The 15954-nt window shown below is 52.8% G+C and overlaps 1 protein-coding gene across 1 annotated transcript in view; it reads left to right on the plus strand.

The window, feature by feature from the left end:
• The first annotated feature begins 1364 nt into the window (after nucleotides 1-1364).
• Nucleotides 1365-15954, plus strand: part of LOC141272101 (uncharacterized) — a 60030-nt gene continuing 45440 nt past the window's right edge. The window contains exon 1 of the mRNA XM_073682415.1: nucleotides 1365-1474. The gene's annotated coding sequence lies outside the window, so the exon portion shown is untranslated. The remainder of the gene's footprint in view (nucleotides 1475-15954) is intronic.

The raw sequence follows: 15954 nt of genomic DNA on the forward strand, positions 1-15954 counted from the left end.
TCTCCCATCTCCCCCCCCACACACACACACACACACACATGTGCATCTCCCATCTCCCCCCCCCGCACACACACATGTGCATCTCCCATCTCCCCCCACACACACACACATGTGCATCTCCCATCTCCCCCCCCACACACATGTGCATCTCCCATCTCCCCCCCCCACACACACACACACACATGTGCATCTCCCATCTCCCCCCCCCACACACACACACACACACACACACACATGTGCATCTCCCATCTCCCCCCCCCCACACACACACACACATGTGCATCTCCCATCTCCCCCCCCACACACACACACACACACATGTGCATCTCCCATCTCTCCACTCCTAGTTAATTGTATTTAAAAAAAAAAAAAAACTTGTTATACTTACCCCCATGCGATCCCTGCAGAATCCTGGCGCTCGTCCAAATCGCTGACAGCAGGTTCTCCTGACTTCCGGCCATGTGACGGCACCGTCACATGACCGGAAGTCAGGGGAATCATGAAGGCGCTGCTGCAACAGCGCAGCTCAGCGCTGAAATGTCCCGGACCCGGCGCATAGCATGGGGCCGGGGGCCCCATGAGGAGAGAGACGCACAAGAGGGGGGCCCCCGAGGGGGCCCCTACCGGCCGGGCCCCATACTGGAGTCAGGGCAGTCATGCCCTGATGGCGGCCCTGCTGGAGGCTGGAGGGGCCCCCTCTCCCTCGGGGCCCCCGTTCAATGAACCGGCTGCACGGGCGGTAGTTCCGCCCCTGGCAGAGTCCCCAGGAACTATAAGCTACTTGCCAGCTGATATAGGAGATTGATACATGGTGTGCTAATGACAGTCCGGCTGAAACAGCCTGCAGATAACATCAGGTTTTCCATAGCTGTCAATAATATAAATGAGACTGGATAAGCCAGTTGTAGGCTGAGAGAATTAGGACAAAATAAAAAGAAGGGGTACAACTATCATGGACTAAATATAAACCGCAGAAAAATGAAAGTTAGTTTGCTGCCGGGATAGTTTTCTCTCACTATAGGAATGCTAATACATTCCAGATAAATCACATCTGTGACTAGCTCTACTAATAAATCTAATAGGCTGCATTAATATCCTGCACACAAAGCACTTTAGCTAGGAGAGTATATACATCTGTTATTACCCTTATATAGCTGCTGGGGAAGGCTTCTTTTTCTCACTTCATTTTTTTTCTCACTTTTTCTTTAATGTTGGTATCTTTATTCTTAATCTATTAATATAAAAGTTACATTTTAACTATTACTCCAATTGGATAAGACAGTGACATATCATTCATCGCATGTCCTGCAGGTTCCACCTCCTGCAGCATTACCCTCCTCCTAGTTCCCCCACCACACACGTGCACTGCAGCTTCCTGGTGTGAGCTCCGCCCCTTTCAGTGATGTGGTCCAGCACACTAGCAGGAGCAGCTCCATTCACACTGTGTATTTAGGGTGCGGCTCTGCAGGTGGAGGTATGTGGAGATTCCTGGGAGCAGGGGACATTAACCCCCTCAGTTCTGAGGCTGTTTAGGTGCATTTGCATTTCTGCATTGTAATAACCATAACTTTTTATTTTAATCTAATCTAATATCCATTACTTTGCCTCTGGAATGGTGGCCGTGTGAGGGGCCGTTCTCTGCACAGTCTGATGGAAGCATTGTGGCTAAATACCAGGAGATCGAGCAATTTAACTTTGTTTATGTAACTATTTTTATGGGTTTTTTTGCGCTTTTATTTCCATTGGAGCCATTCTGTGGCACCTTTATTAGGCTATGTGCGAACGATCAGGAATTGCTTGCAGATATTTGTGCAAGGTTCTGAACCTCCTGGCAGCAAAAATGTTGTGGAACATCCGCAGCGTTTTTGATGCGTTTTTTTTTCCTCTCCAATGCATTGTATAGGAAAAACGCACAAAGAATGGACGTGCTGCTTCTTTTTTCGTACGTGAAATTCAGTCAGGAAAAATCCTGATCATGTGCACAGATCTGCCTCAATCTCATAGGAAATCTTAGGATAAGGATTGCAATGCGTTTTTTAGGCCAATTCCTCGCGAAATTGGCACATAGGCTATATGCACATTGTGCGTTTTCTTAGTCCTCTGACCGTCATGGCAAATCATTAAACCGTGTCACAGGACACCAATGGTGCAACATCAGCCCCTTCCTCTATCTAAGCCCACTATCAGTATTCGGTCAGTGTTTTTTCTCAGGAGTGGGAGCCAAAACCAGGAGTGGGTGATAAATACAGAATTGGTGACTTGTTTCTATTATACCTTTTCTCTGATTGTTCCTCACCTGGTTTTGGCTCCAACTCCTGAGAAAAAATACTGACCTAATACTGATAGTGGGGCTGTGGCCTAACGGCAAAAGAGGTAATAGAGTCAAGATTTGAGTAATCTCTGCTCATCCCATCATCGATTATTAGTACGTCTCGGTGCTGAAGTTGGCGTAATATTAATAACAATCATCGTATAGGCTGACAAGCTGTAACTGTGCGATCACTTATATACCTCAGGTAAAATGGTGACTGCTTCCTCTGGCTCTGCAGGCCTGAGGTAAAAACAGCTCTGTGCACCATCATTCACAGGTCTGTGTATCATGATCTCAGTACTGGCCGTGGTTCCCCTGACCTTAACTTGACCGTCTCATAAGCATATATGAGGCTGTGGAGGTCAGGTCATGAGACCTCCTGCCAGTCCATGCATCACTGTCTGAACACAGACTGCAACATATACTCTTACTTATGAATTAAGCATATCTCAGCTATAATGGAGGAGGCTCTATCTCTCAGTTACCTCAGCTATAATGGAGGAGGCTCTATCTGTCAGTGTCCTCGGATATAATGGAGGAGGCTCTATCTCTGTCGGTTACCTCAGATATAATGGAGGAGGCTCTGTCGGTTACCTCAGATATAATGGAGGAGGCTCTGTCGGTTACCTCAGATATAATGGAGGAGGCTCTGTCGGTTACCTCAGATATAATGGAGGAGGCTCCATCTCTGTGAATGACCTTAAATATAATGGAGGAGGCTCTATCTCTCTCAGATGTAATGGAGGAGGCTCTATCTGTGTCAGTTACCTTAAATATAATGGCGGAGGCTCTCTTTCCTCTATTTCCCTCAGTGATTTAAAATATCAACTAAGATGCTCACATGCTGTTTCAGAAAAGCAGAGTATGTTCTTTCTTCCTCTGATACAATGGCGGCCAGTCAATCAGTCTAATATATTGGATACTCTTCTCTCCATTATCTTACTGACAGGACTGACATCCCTCCATCTTACTCTCTCTCTCTCTCTTCACTTCTCTGGCTCTTTCCAATTCCTGTCTCACTCCCCAGGGCTGATGGGAGATGTAGTTCTTTTCATGTGCAGGTTTTATAAGGTATGAATGGATTCCAGTCACCTAATGTTTGCTAAGATAAGTGTCTGTACTCAATTCATTAAGACTGGCGTTGTGCACACCAGTCTTAAAGGGGTTGTCCGGTTCAAATCTATGTCTGCATTCACTGTGTGTCTGCAGACTTATGAATCCACCCAGGGCACACACTGTATGCTTTTGGGATTAACCAGTTTCTGACTTGAGCTGAAGGGTATGTTTATATATACTCCGGGCCAGTGGGCGTGGCCTCACTTCACACAAGTGTATGGAGAGCGAGGCTGCACCCACTGGCCCGGGGGTATGTATAACTCATACATACCCTTCGGTTCCTGCAGCACACAGTGTGTGCACTAGAGGGTGGATTCATAAGTCTGCAGTCACATAGTGACTGTAGACTTATTGATTATGGACCAGACAACCCCTTTAATGAACTGGCTCGTTGCAGTACAATGTGACTAATTCATTAAGAGGCATACATTACTTGATGGAATTAGACACATCTTTTAAATGGTGTGCACCTCCACCAGAAATCTACTCCAGTCAGAGACTAGAGTACATTACTGGCAAACGTTACGCCACTATATTGACGTAAAGCATCATTAATTAGATGGACTGTGTTAGCCATGTCCAGTACATGTGCTGCTCTTTTTGGCAAAGCAGCTTAGGACTGGTGTAAACACCTTGATGAATTGGAGCCATAGCCATCAGCCCCTCTGCGCCCCTCACTCATGTCCTCTGCAAAGGTAAAGTCTCCCCTTGTGCCTCCTGCCTTCTCCACTGTTAGGGCTTGCTCTCACTTGCGATTAAATCGGACAAATGCAATCCGATAAATTCGGATTGCATTCGGATCAATTTAATGCTATGCTGGTGCGCTCAGTGGCGTTTTTTTTTCCAGCTCCGATCGGATTGTGATCGGGCTGAAAAAAAAATAGCATGCTGTGATTGCATGCAGGATTTGGATCACACGCACCCATAATAAGCCTATGGGTGCTTGTGAAATATCGCACTGCACTCGGATATCACCCGAGTTCAGTGCGATTCCCGCCGACGCCAGCAACAGAGGAGATGTAGAAATTGCTTTCTCCGTCTCCTTCGCAGCTGTGCTGCAATCGTCTCTGTGCGAGAGATAGGAGCAATGACACTCGGCTCCCGATTGCAGCAGAGCAGGAGCTGAATGTCATTAGCATATCTTATCCGATGCTCTTACATGGGATGCCATACGCTAGTGGGACCCCGGCCTTAAGGCCCCGTCACACATAACGAGATCGCTAGCGAGATCGTTGATACGTCACGGTTTTTGTGACGCAATAGCGATCTTGCTAGCGATCTCGTTATGTCTGACAGGTAGCAACGATCAGGCCCCTGTTGTGAGATCGCTGATCGTTACAAAGCTTCCTGGACCATTCCTGGGTAGTTGCGCTCCCGCTGGGCAGTGTGCATCGCTGTATTTGACACCTTATCACCGACCTCGTTAGCGATTCAGAACTGAGACACGTAGGCGTGCATAAATTGGACTTTTCCGCTCCCCTCGTCCCCGATTGGTGGTCGCTACAGCGTTCTCATTTTCCGCCGTGCATAAAGAAGGCAACAGAATAGCGATTCCATCCTTTGTTTCTGACCTCGTGCTGGATTGCAGATCCTAGCAGAATTCTCCGGGCTGTTGATATCCGTTCATTCGACTGAGTCCTGATTTTGCGTAATTTTATGCACGCCTTTGTGACACAGTACAGTCCCTATCAAGGTGTGGATCGTGGAAATAGTTGCTGTGTGAAAGCGTCCCAACGACCGCCGAGATCGTTAGTTAGATCGCTGGGGCGGCCGACATCTTTGGGAAGTTCTGCATGTTTGACAGCTCCCCAGCGATCCTGAAACGACTCTCCAGCGATCACAAAACCGTGACGTAATAACGATCTCGCTAGCGATCTCGTTATGTGTGACGGGGCCTTTAGTGTCTTGCATTCCCTAAACTCTTCTCCTCTCTATGCTCCGCTCCTTTTCAGTATTAATTTACTGTCTCTTCACCTTTTGTGTGAGTGGTTTAACCCTTTCTTCACCTTCCGCATGCATCCTCTCTGCTATTCCCTGTGTTGTATCTCCCATGCAGACGATTATATAGGGGTTAACCCCCTCACCCTTGTCCCTGTGGTGTTTCCATCTTCAGTCCATGCCCTCCGTAAATTGTAATACCCCTTGTCTGGCTTAAATTCCGCTCCAGTCTGACTAGTTTACAAGCTAATAAAAATGTGTGTTGGAAGGATGATGAGTATTACACTGTGTGCAGAATTATTAGGCAAGTTGTATTTTAGAGGATTATTTTTATTATTGATCAACAACTATGTTCTCAATCAACCCAAAAGACTCAATAATATCCAAGCTTAATATTTTTGGAAGTTGGAGTGGGCTTTTTTTTGATTTGGCTGTCTTAGGAGGATATCTGTTTGTGCAGGTAACTATTACTGTGCAGAATTATTAGGCAACTTAATAAAAACCAAATATAATCCCATTTCACTTGTTTATATTCACCAGGTAAACCAATATCAGTGCACAAAATTTAGAAATAAACATTTCTGACATGCAAAAACCAAAAAAATTAGTGATCAATATAGCCACCTTTCTTTATGATGACACTCAACAGCCTTCCATCCATAGATTCTGTCAATTGCTTGATCTGTTTTCGATCAACATTGCGTGCAGCAGCCACCACAGCCTCCCAGACACTGTTCCGAGAGGTGTACTGTTTTCCCTCCCTGTAGATCTCACATTTTATGATGGACCACAGGTTCTCTATGGGGTTCAGATCAGGTGAACAAGGGGGCCATGTCATTATTTTTTCTTCTTTTAGACCTTTACTGGCCAGCCACTCTGTGGAGTAGTTGGATGCATATGATGGAGCATTGTCCTGCATGAAAATCATGTTTTTCTTGAGCGATAACGACTTCTTCCTGTATCACTGCTTGAAGAAGTTGTCTTCCAGAAACTGGCAGTAGGTCTGGGAGTTGAGCTTCACTCCATCCTCAACCCGAAAAGGTCCCACAAGTTCATCTTTGATGATACCAGCACCCCACCTCCACCTTGCTGGCGTCGGAGTGGAGCTCTCTTCCCTTTACTGATCCAGCCTCTGGCCCATCAAGAGTCACTCTCATTTCATCAGTCCATAAAACCTTTGAAAAATCAGTCTTAAGATATTTCTTGGCCCATTCTTGACGTTTTATCTTATGTTTCTTGTTCAAAGGTGGTCGTTTTTCAGCCTTCCTTACCTTGGCCATGTCCCTGAGTATCGCACACCTTGTCCTTTTTGATCCTCCAGTAACGTTGCAGCTCTGAAATATGGCATCTTGGCAGCTTCACGCTTGATTTTTCTCAATTCATGGGCAGTTATTTTGCGCCTTTTTTGGCCAACACGCTTCTTGCGACCCTGTTGGCTATTTGCCATGAAACGCTTGATTGTTCGGTGATCACGCTTCAAAAGTTTGGAAATTTCAAGACTGCTGCATCCCTCTGCAAGACATCTCACAATTTTGGACTTTTCAGAGCCCGTCAAATCTCTCTTCTGACCCATTTTGCCAAAGGAAAGGAAGTTGCCTAATAATTAAGCACACCTTATATAGGGTGTTGATGTAATTAGTCAACACCGCTCCTCATTACAGAGATGCACATCACCAGATTTACTTAATTGGTAGTTGGCTCTCAAGCCTATGCAGCTTGGAGTAGGACAACATGTATAAAAAGTATCATGTGATCAAAATACGCATTTGCCTAATAATTCTGCACGCGTTGTAGATGTGTTGTGAAAAGACCCCACTGCAAATCCAGAAAATACTGCTGGGAAATCTGCCTGAATAATCGACACACGAGTCAAGCAGATTTTGGTGTGGAAGTTTTTTTTCATTTTTTTTTCAGAAGTCTTGCTTTTCCTGGCGGTTCAGTGGGAAAAAAGTGATGTTTTATACTTAATAAATTCTTCCGTGTAAACTGAGACATTGCGGATTTGTATCCCCTGCCTGAATAAAGTGGACTATGCTGACGTCAGGGGCGTACATAGAAATCATGGGGCCCCATAGTAAAAGTCCAAATTGGGCCCCCCTTCCCCGTAAAAAAAAATAAATAAATCTGCAACGTAACTGGAATCACAGTGTATAGGCGCAGTCACAAAAAGACATAGCTATCTACTTTTGAAGACAGGGAAATGGACATGTCTTGTATCATATACATAGTAAATGTGCCCATACTGAAGCCTTTTAGTGTTCTCAACCCTCTTATCGCCCTATAGATTTAAATACCCCCCAAAAATGCATCCAACACACTGTATGATAACCCCTACAGTAAATTCCCCTACTGTAACCCCCACATGCACAGTATGATGACTCCATAGTCCCCCCAGCAAAGTATGATGTCCACACAACCACCCACACAATATGATAGCTCTGACAGCACCCAAACACAGTATGATGGTCCACACACACACACCCCACAGCATCCCCATCTCACGCAGTATGAAGGTCCCCGCAAAGTATGATGATCCCCACAGACCCACATTGTATGATGATCCTCACACAGTTTGATGGTCCCATAGGCCCTCCACAGGACCTCCAAACAGTATGATGAAGGTACCCACAGTATGATGGTGAGCACATTTCTCCCACACACAGTAAGCAGCACGGTGGCTCAGCGGTTAGCACTGTATGGTGTCTCAGTGGTTAGCACTGCAGCCTTGCAGCGCTAGGGTACTGGGTTCAAATCCCACCAAGGACAACATCTCCAAGGAGTTTGTATGTTCTCCCCGTATTTGTGTGGGTTTCATCTGGTTTCCTTCCACACTGTGGAATTAATGGCGTTATATAAGTGAGTAAAATAAATATATACCGTATTTTGCAAAATAGGAAAAAATATATATATTTTTTCTGAATAAAATGGTGCGCCTTATAATCCTTTTTACCTGGGGGCAGTGGTAGTGGAGGAGGGGTCACAGGAGCCAGGCTCACACATACCGGAGACTGGCGGCAGAGGAGGCTGCGGCAGGAGACGGGCGATGCTGCGGCCCCTCCCTCAGAAGAAATGTCAGTGATTCAAGGCGGTGGTGGCAGCGGGAGCTAGGCGAGTTCAGCGAGGCGATGCTGCGGCCCTGTCCTCAGAAGTCGGCGGTGAGCGGAGGCGAGGTTCCCTATCCTGTACATAGCCCTGCGCTGTGTTTTTGTGAAATGGCTGCTGGAGCATGCGCAGATCGAGATCTCTAAAGAACTCTGCCAGCTCCCGTCGCCACCACCACCACCACCACCACCACCTTGAATTACTGACAGTTCTTCTGAGGGTGGGGCCGAAGAATCGCCCTGCTACTGCCACAGCGGCCGCCAACCTCCTGTGTTTGGGACCCCTAGCCGCCGCCCCCCCAAGTAACCATAACTTTTCATTATAAGACGCACACCCTTTTTTCCTCCCAAATTTGGGGGGAAAAAGTGTCTTATCCGTAAAATAAATAAATAATATTGGCCCCCACAGTAGTCCCCACCACAATATGATGATCGCCACAAGCCCCCCCCCAATCATATGATGACCCCCTTTCAGTAGTCCCCATCACAGTATAAGATCCCACAGACCCTTACAAGTCCTGACTAGGAGAGCATGAGCTGCTGTGCAGATAAATGTGTGTAAAGCAGTAATTTATTATTGTTCAGCTGTAATCCGCTCTGGTCCCAGAAGTTCCTCCTCAAGCCTTTTGGTGACCGACACAGGACAGTGTGACAGTAGCTCTAGCTCAGTGTGAAGGAGGCTTCCTGACTCTCTTTTTGCACAATCACAGCCCTCCTCCCCATAAACCTGTAAATAGTTAGCAGAATTCTATTTGCGACCCCCTCCCTTAACACCTGCACATCCAACAATCAGCATGCAGGTGGAAACTCATCTGACTGAGTCATTTCACACAGAGAGCCCAGCTGCCCTGCGAACCTGCAGTGTCAGCGGAGTGTCACCCCTGCATCCAGGACGGCTCCCTCTGTCTCCATTAGCCAGGCTCCAATGATCACCATGCTCCGGGTGCTCAGCTCCTCTCTGCTGTGCATGCAGCACAGTGATCTAGAGGGGCGTGTCTATGGACAGAGCAGCCGGCTCCGGGCCCCCTGGACGCTGGGGCCCCATAGCAGTCGCGTGGTCTGCCTCTATAGGCGGTACGCCACTGGCTGACGTCCTGCTACTTAACATTTTTAATGTTCCACTGTTGCATGATCTGTGGACTGATAAAATGTATGGATTTTTTTCATTACTATTACACTGCCTTTATTTAGCGACTTTTGTGCTACTTCCACTTCTTTATAATAGCATTGTGTTATATCAACACATGATAGCTACAGAAATCACACATGATAACATGTTATTCAAGTCCAGAATGCAAAAATAGTCAGGAAGTTTTGTGACAAAACAAAAAAGTTTATCATTATGTTACAAGGCCTGTAACATTTATTATTTTTCTTGCAATTGAGCTTTGTGAGGGCTTCTTTTTCTTGAGCTGACTGTTTTACTGATAACGGTTTGGGGCAGAGATGACGTTTTGATCGTTTTAGTACCGTAATAGGGGGGGGGTGAGGTGACTGGAAAATAAAATTCTCTGTTTTTTTTTTCTCCTTGATGGCGTTCACCATATGAGTTAATTACATTTTTTATTTGAATAGGCTGGACTTTAACGAACACAGCAGTGCCAATTTTTTTTTTTCTTTTTTAATGAAGTAAAAGGGTAGTGATTTGAATTTTTTTAAACTTTTTTTTCTTAACTGACTTAGGGGAATATAACCAGCGATTGTCCGATTGCTTATCTATAATATAACGGGAGATGCGTGTCTGTCGGAAGCCTTTATAGACTGCGCATGCGCGACGCGCAGTCTGGCTCCAGACAAAAGCACGCATCCAGCCGTTAGAGGTGAAAAGAGTGTATGGCCGCCGGAGATCACGGTATGCGTAGACACTGAACGCATACCGCGATCTCCTGCGCCATACTTACCTGACCGATAGGAGCGTTGGGAATAAAGGAGCACAGGGAAGAAAGGCGAGTATAAGTGTTTATTTTTTTGTATGTGTGTACAGCGTGAAAGGGATTAGGGGTGCCACACATACCAGGATTGGGGGGGGGGTGAGGGGGCCACACATACCAGGATTGGGGGGGGGTGAGGGGGCCACACATACCAGAATTGGGGGGGTGAGGGGGCCACACATACCAGGATTGGGGGGGGGTGAGGGGGCCACACATACCCAGGATTGGGGGGGTGAGGGGGCCACACATACCAGGATTGGGGGGGGGTGAGGGGGCCACACATACCAGGATTGGGGGGAGGGGGGTGAGGGGCCACATATACCAGGATTGGGGGGGGGGGGGGTGAGGGGGCCACATATACCAGGATTGGGGGGGGGGTGAGGGGGCCAATACCAGGATTGGGGGGGGGTGAGGGGGCCACACATACCAGGATTGGGGGGGGTGAGGGGGCCACACATACCAGGATTGGGGGGGTGAGGGGGCCACACATACCAGGATTGGGGGGGTGAGGGGGCCACACATACCAGGATTGGGGGGGGGTGAGGGGGCCACACATACCAGGATTGGGGGGGGGTGAGGGGGCCACACATACCAGGATTGGGGGGGGGGTGAGGGGGCCACACATACCAGGATTGGGGGGGGTGAGGGGCCACACATACCAGGATTGGGGGGGGGTGAGGGGGCCAAATACCAGGATTGGGGGGGGTGAGGGGGCCAAATACCAGGATTGGGGGGGGTGAGGGGGCCAAATACCAGGATTGGGGGGGGGTGAGGGGGCCACACATACCAGGATTGGGGGGGGGGTGAGGGGGGCCACACATACCAGGATTGGGGGGGGGTGAGGGGGCCAAATACCAGGATTGGGGGGGGGTGAGGGGGCCAAATACCAGGATTGGGGGGGGGTGAGGGGGCCACACATACCAGGATTGGGGGGGGTGAGGGGGCCACACATACCAGGATTGGGGGGGTGAGGGGGCCACACATACCAGGATTGGGGGGGGGTGAGGGGGCCACACATACCAGGATTGGGGGGGGTGAGGGGGCCACACATACCAGGATTGGGGGGGGTGAGGGGGCCACACATACCAGGATTGGGGGGGTGAGGGGGCCACACATACCAGGATTGGGGGGGGGGGTGAGGGGGCCACACATACCAGGATTGGGGGGGGGGGTGAGGGGGCCACACATACCAGGATTGGGGGGGGGGTGAGGGAGCCACACATACCAGGATTGGGGGGGGGGGGTGAGGGGGCCACACATACCAGGATTGGGGGGGGGGGTGAGGGGGCCACACATACCAGGATTGGGGGGGGGTGAGGGGGCCACACATACCAGGATTGGGGGGTGGTGAGGGGGCCACACATACCAGGATTGGGGGGGGGTGAGGGGGCCACACATACCAGGATTGGGGGGGGGTGAGGGGGCCACACATACCAGGATTGGGGGGGTGAGGGGGCCACACATACCAGGATTGGGGGGGGGGTGAGGGGGCCACACATACCAGGATTGGGGGGGGGGGGTGAGGGGGCCACACATACCAGGATTGGGGGGGGGGGTGAGGGGGCCACACATACCAGGATTGGGGGGGGGGTGAGGGGGCCACACATACCAGGATTGGGGGGGGGGGTGAGGGGGCCACACATACCAGGATTGGGGGGGGGTGAGGGGGCCACACATACCAGGATTGGGGGGGTGAGGGGGCCACACATACCAGGATTGGGGGGGGTGAGGGGGCCACACATACCAGGATTGGGGGGGCACACATACCAGGATTGGGGGGGGCGAGGGGGCCACACATACCAGGATTGGGGGGGGCCACACATACCAGATTGGGGGGGCCACACATACCAGGATTGGGGGGGGTGAGGGGGCCACACATACCAGGATTGGGGGGGCCACACATACCAGGATTGGGGGGGCCACACATACCAGGATTGGGGGGGGCCACACATACCAGGATTGGGGGGGGGCCGGTGAGGGGGCCCACCACATACCAGGATTGGGGGGGGGGAAGGGGCCCCCCAGATTGGGGGGGTGGGGGGCCACAATACCAGGATTGGGGGGGGGTGAGGGGGCCACACATACCAGGATTGGGGGGGGGGGTGAGGGGGCCACACATACCAGGATTGGGGGGGGGTGAGGGGGCCACACATACCAGGATTGGGGGGGGGTGAGGGGGCCACACATACCAGGATTGGGGGGGGTGGGGGGGGGGGGGGGGTGAGGGGGCCACACATACCAGGATTGGGGGGGGGCACACATACCAGGATTGGGGGGGGGCACACATACCAGGATTGGGGGGGCGAGGGGGCCACACATACCAGGATTGGGGGGGGGGCCACACATACCAGGATTGGGGGGGCCACACATACCAGGATTGGGGGGGTGAGGGGGCCACACATACCAGGATTGGGGGGGCCACACATACCAGGATTGGGGGGGCCACACATACCAGGATTGGGGGGGCCACACATACCAGGATTGGGGGGGGCACACATACCAGGATTTGGGGGGTGAGGGGGCCACACATACCAGGATTGGGGGGGCACACATACCAGGATTGGGGGGGTGAGGGGGGCACACATACCAGGATTGGGGGGGTGAGGGGGCCACACATACCAGGATTGGGGGGGGCACACATACCAGGATTGGGGGGGTGAGGGGGCCACACATACCAGGATTGGGGGGGGCACACATACCAGGATTGGGGGGGTGAGGGGGCCACACATACCAGGATTGGGGGGGGCACACATACCAGGATTGGGGGAGGTGAGGGGGCCACACATACCAGGATTGGGGGGGGCACACATACCAGGATTGGGGGGGGTGAGGGGGCCACACATACCAGGATTGGGGGGGCACACATACCAGGATTGGGGGGGTGAGGGGGCCACACATACCAGGATTGGGGGGGGCACACATACCAGGATTGGGGGGGTGAGGGGGCCACACATACCAGGATTGGGGGGGGGTGAGGGGGCCACACATACCAGGATTGGGGGGGGTGAGGGGGCCACACATACCAGGATTGGGGGGGGTGAGGGGGCCACACATACCAGGATTGGAGGGGGCACACATACCAGGATTGAGGGGGCCACACATACCAGGATTGGGGGGCACACATACCAGGATTGGGGGGGGGCACAATACCAGGATTGGGGGGTGAGGGGGCCACACATACCAGGATTGGGGGGGGGCCACACATACCAGGATTGGGGGGGCCACACATACCAGGATTGGGGGGGCCACACATACCAGGATTGGGGGGGGTGAGGGGGCCACACATACCAGGATTGGGGGGCCACACATACCAGGATTGGGGGGGCCACACATACCAGGATTGGGGGGGCCACACATACCAGGATTGGGGGGGGCCACATACCAGGATTGGGGGGGGCCACACATACCAGGATTGGGGGGGTGAGGGGGCCACACATACCAGGATTGGGGGGGGCACACATACCAGGATTGGGGGGGGTGAGGGGGGCACACATACCAGGATTGGGGGGGTGAGGGGGCCACACATACCAGGATTGGGGGGGGCACACATACCAGGATTGGGGGGGTGAGGGGGCCACACATACCAGGATTGGGGGGGGCACACATACCGGGATTGGGGGGGGTGAGGGGGCCACACATACCAGGATTGGGGGGGGCACACATACCAGGATTGGGGGGTGAGGGGCCACACATACCAGGATTGGGGGGGGCACACATACCAGGATTGGGGGGGGTGAGGGGGCCACACATACCAGGATTGGGGGGGGCACACATACCAGGATTGGGGGGGTGAGGGGGCCACACATACCAGGATTGGGGGGGTGAGGGGGCCACACATACCAGGATTGGGGGGGGTGAGGGGGGCACACATACCAGGATTGAGGGGGCCACACATACCAGGATTGGGGGGGCACACATACCAGGATTGGGGGCCACACATACCAGGATGGGGGCCACACATACCAGGATTGGGGGGGGCACAATACCAGGATTGGGGGGGTGAGGGGGCCACACATACCAGGATTGGGGGGGCGAGGGGGCCACACATACCAGGATTGGGGGGGGCACACACATACCAGGATTGGGGGGGTGAGGGGGCCACACATACCAGGATTGGGGGGCCACACATACCAGGATTGGGGGGGCCACACATACCAGGATTGGGGGGGGCCACACATACCAGGATTGGGGGGGGCACACATACCAGGATTGGGGGGGTGAGGGGGCCACACATACCAGGATTGGGGGGGGCACACATACCAGGATTGGGGGGGTGAGGGGGGCACACATACCAGGATTGGGGGGGTGAGGGGGCCACACATACCAGGATTGGGGGGGCACACATACCAGGATTGGGGGGGTGAGGGGGCCACACATACCAGGATTGGGGGGGGCACACATACCAGGATTGGGGGGGTGAGGGGGCCACACATACCAGGATTGGGGGGGCACACATACCAGGATTGGGGGGGTGAGGGGGCCACACATACCAGGATTGGGGGGGGCACACATACCAGGATTGGGGGGGTGAGGGGGCCACACATACCAGGATTGGGGGGGGGCACACATACCAGGATTGGGGGGGGTGAGGGGGCCACACATACCAGGATTGGGGGGGGGCACACATACCAGGATTGGGGGGGTGAGGGGGGCCACACATACCAGGATTGGGGGGGGGCACACATACCAGGATTGGGGGGGGTGAGGGGGCCACACATACCAGGATTGGGGGGGGTGAGGGGGCCACACATACCAGGATTGGAGGGGGCACACATACCAGGATTGGGGGGGTGAGGGGGCCACACATACCAGGATTGGGGGGGCACACATACCAGGATTGGGGGGGGTGAGGGGGCCACACATACCAGGATTGGGGGGGCACACATACCAGGATTGGGGGGGGGGGGTGAGGGGACCACACATACCAGGATTGGGGGGGGCACACATACCAGGATTGGGGGGGGTGAGGGGACCACACATACCAGGATTGGGGGGGGCACACATACCAGGATTGGGGGGGTGAGGGGGCCACACATACCAGGATTGGGGGGGCACACATACCAGGATTGGGGGGGGTGAGGGGGCCACACATACCAGGATTGGGGGGGCACACATACCAGGATTGGGGGGGTGAGGGGGCCACACATACCAGGATTGGGGGGGGCACACATACCAGGATTGGGGGGGCACACATACCAGGATTGGGGGGGTGAGGGGGCCACACATACCAGGATTGGGGGGGCACACATACCAGGATTGGGGGGGGTGAGGGGGCCACACATACCAGGATTGGGGGGGCACACATACCAGGATTGGGGGGGGGAGGGGCCACACATACCAGGATTGGGGGGGGCACACATACCAGGATTGGGGGGGGTGAGGGGGCCACACATACCAGGATTGGGGGGGGCACACATACCAGGATTGGGGGGGGTGAGGGGGCCACACATACCAGGATTGAGGGGGGCACACATACCAGGATTGGGGGGGGGGTGAGGGGGCCACGCATAACAGGATTGGGGGGGGCACACATACCAGGATTGGGGGGGGTGAGGGG

Source organism: Phyllobates terribilis, unplaced genomic scaffold, assembly GCF_046119375.1.
Source record: "Phyllobates terribilis strain yellow unplaced genomic scaffold, ASM4611937v1 Scaffold_5__5_contigs__length_657084704, whole genome shotgun sequence".
Classification (NCBI taxonomy): Eukaryota; Metazoa; Chordata; class Amphibia; order Anura; family Dendrobatidae; genus Phyllobates; species Phyllobates terribilis.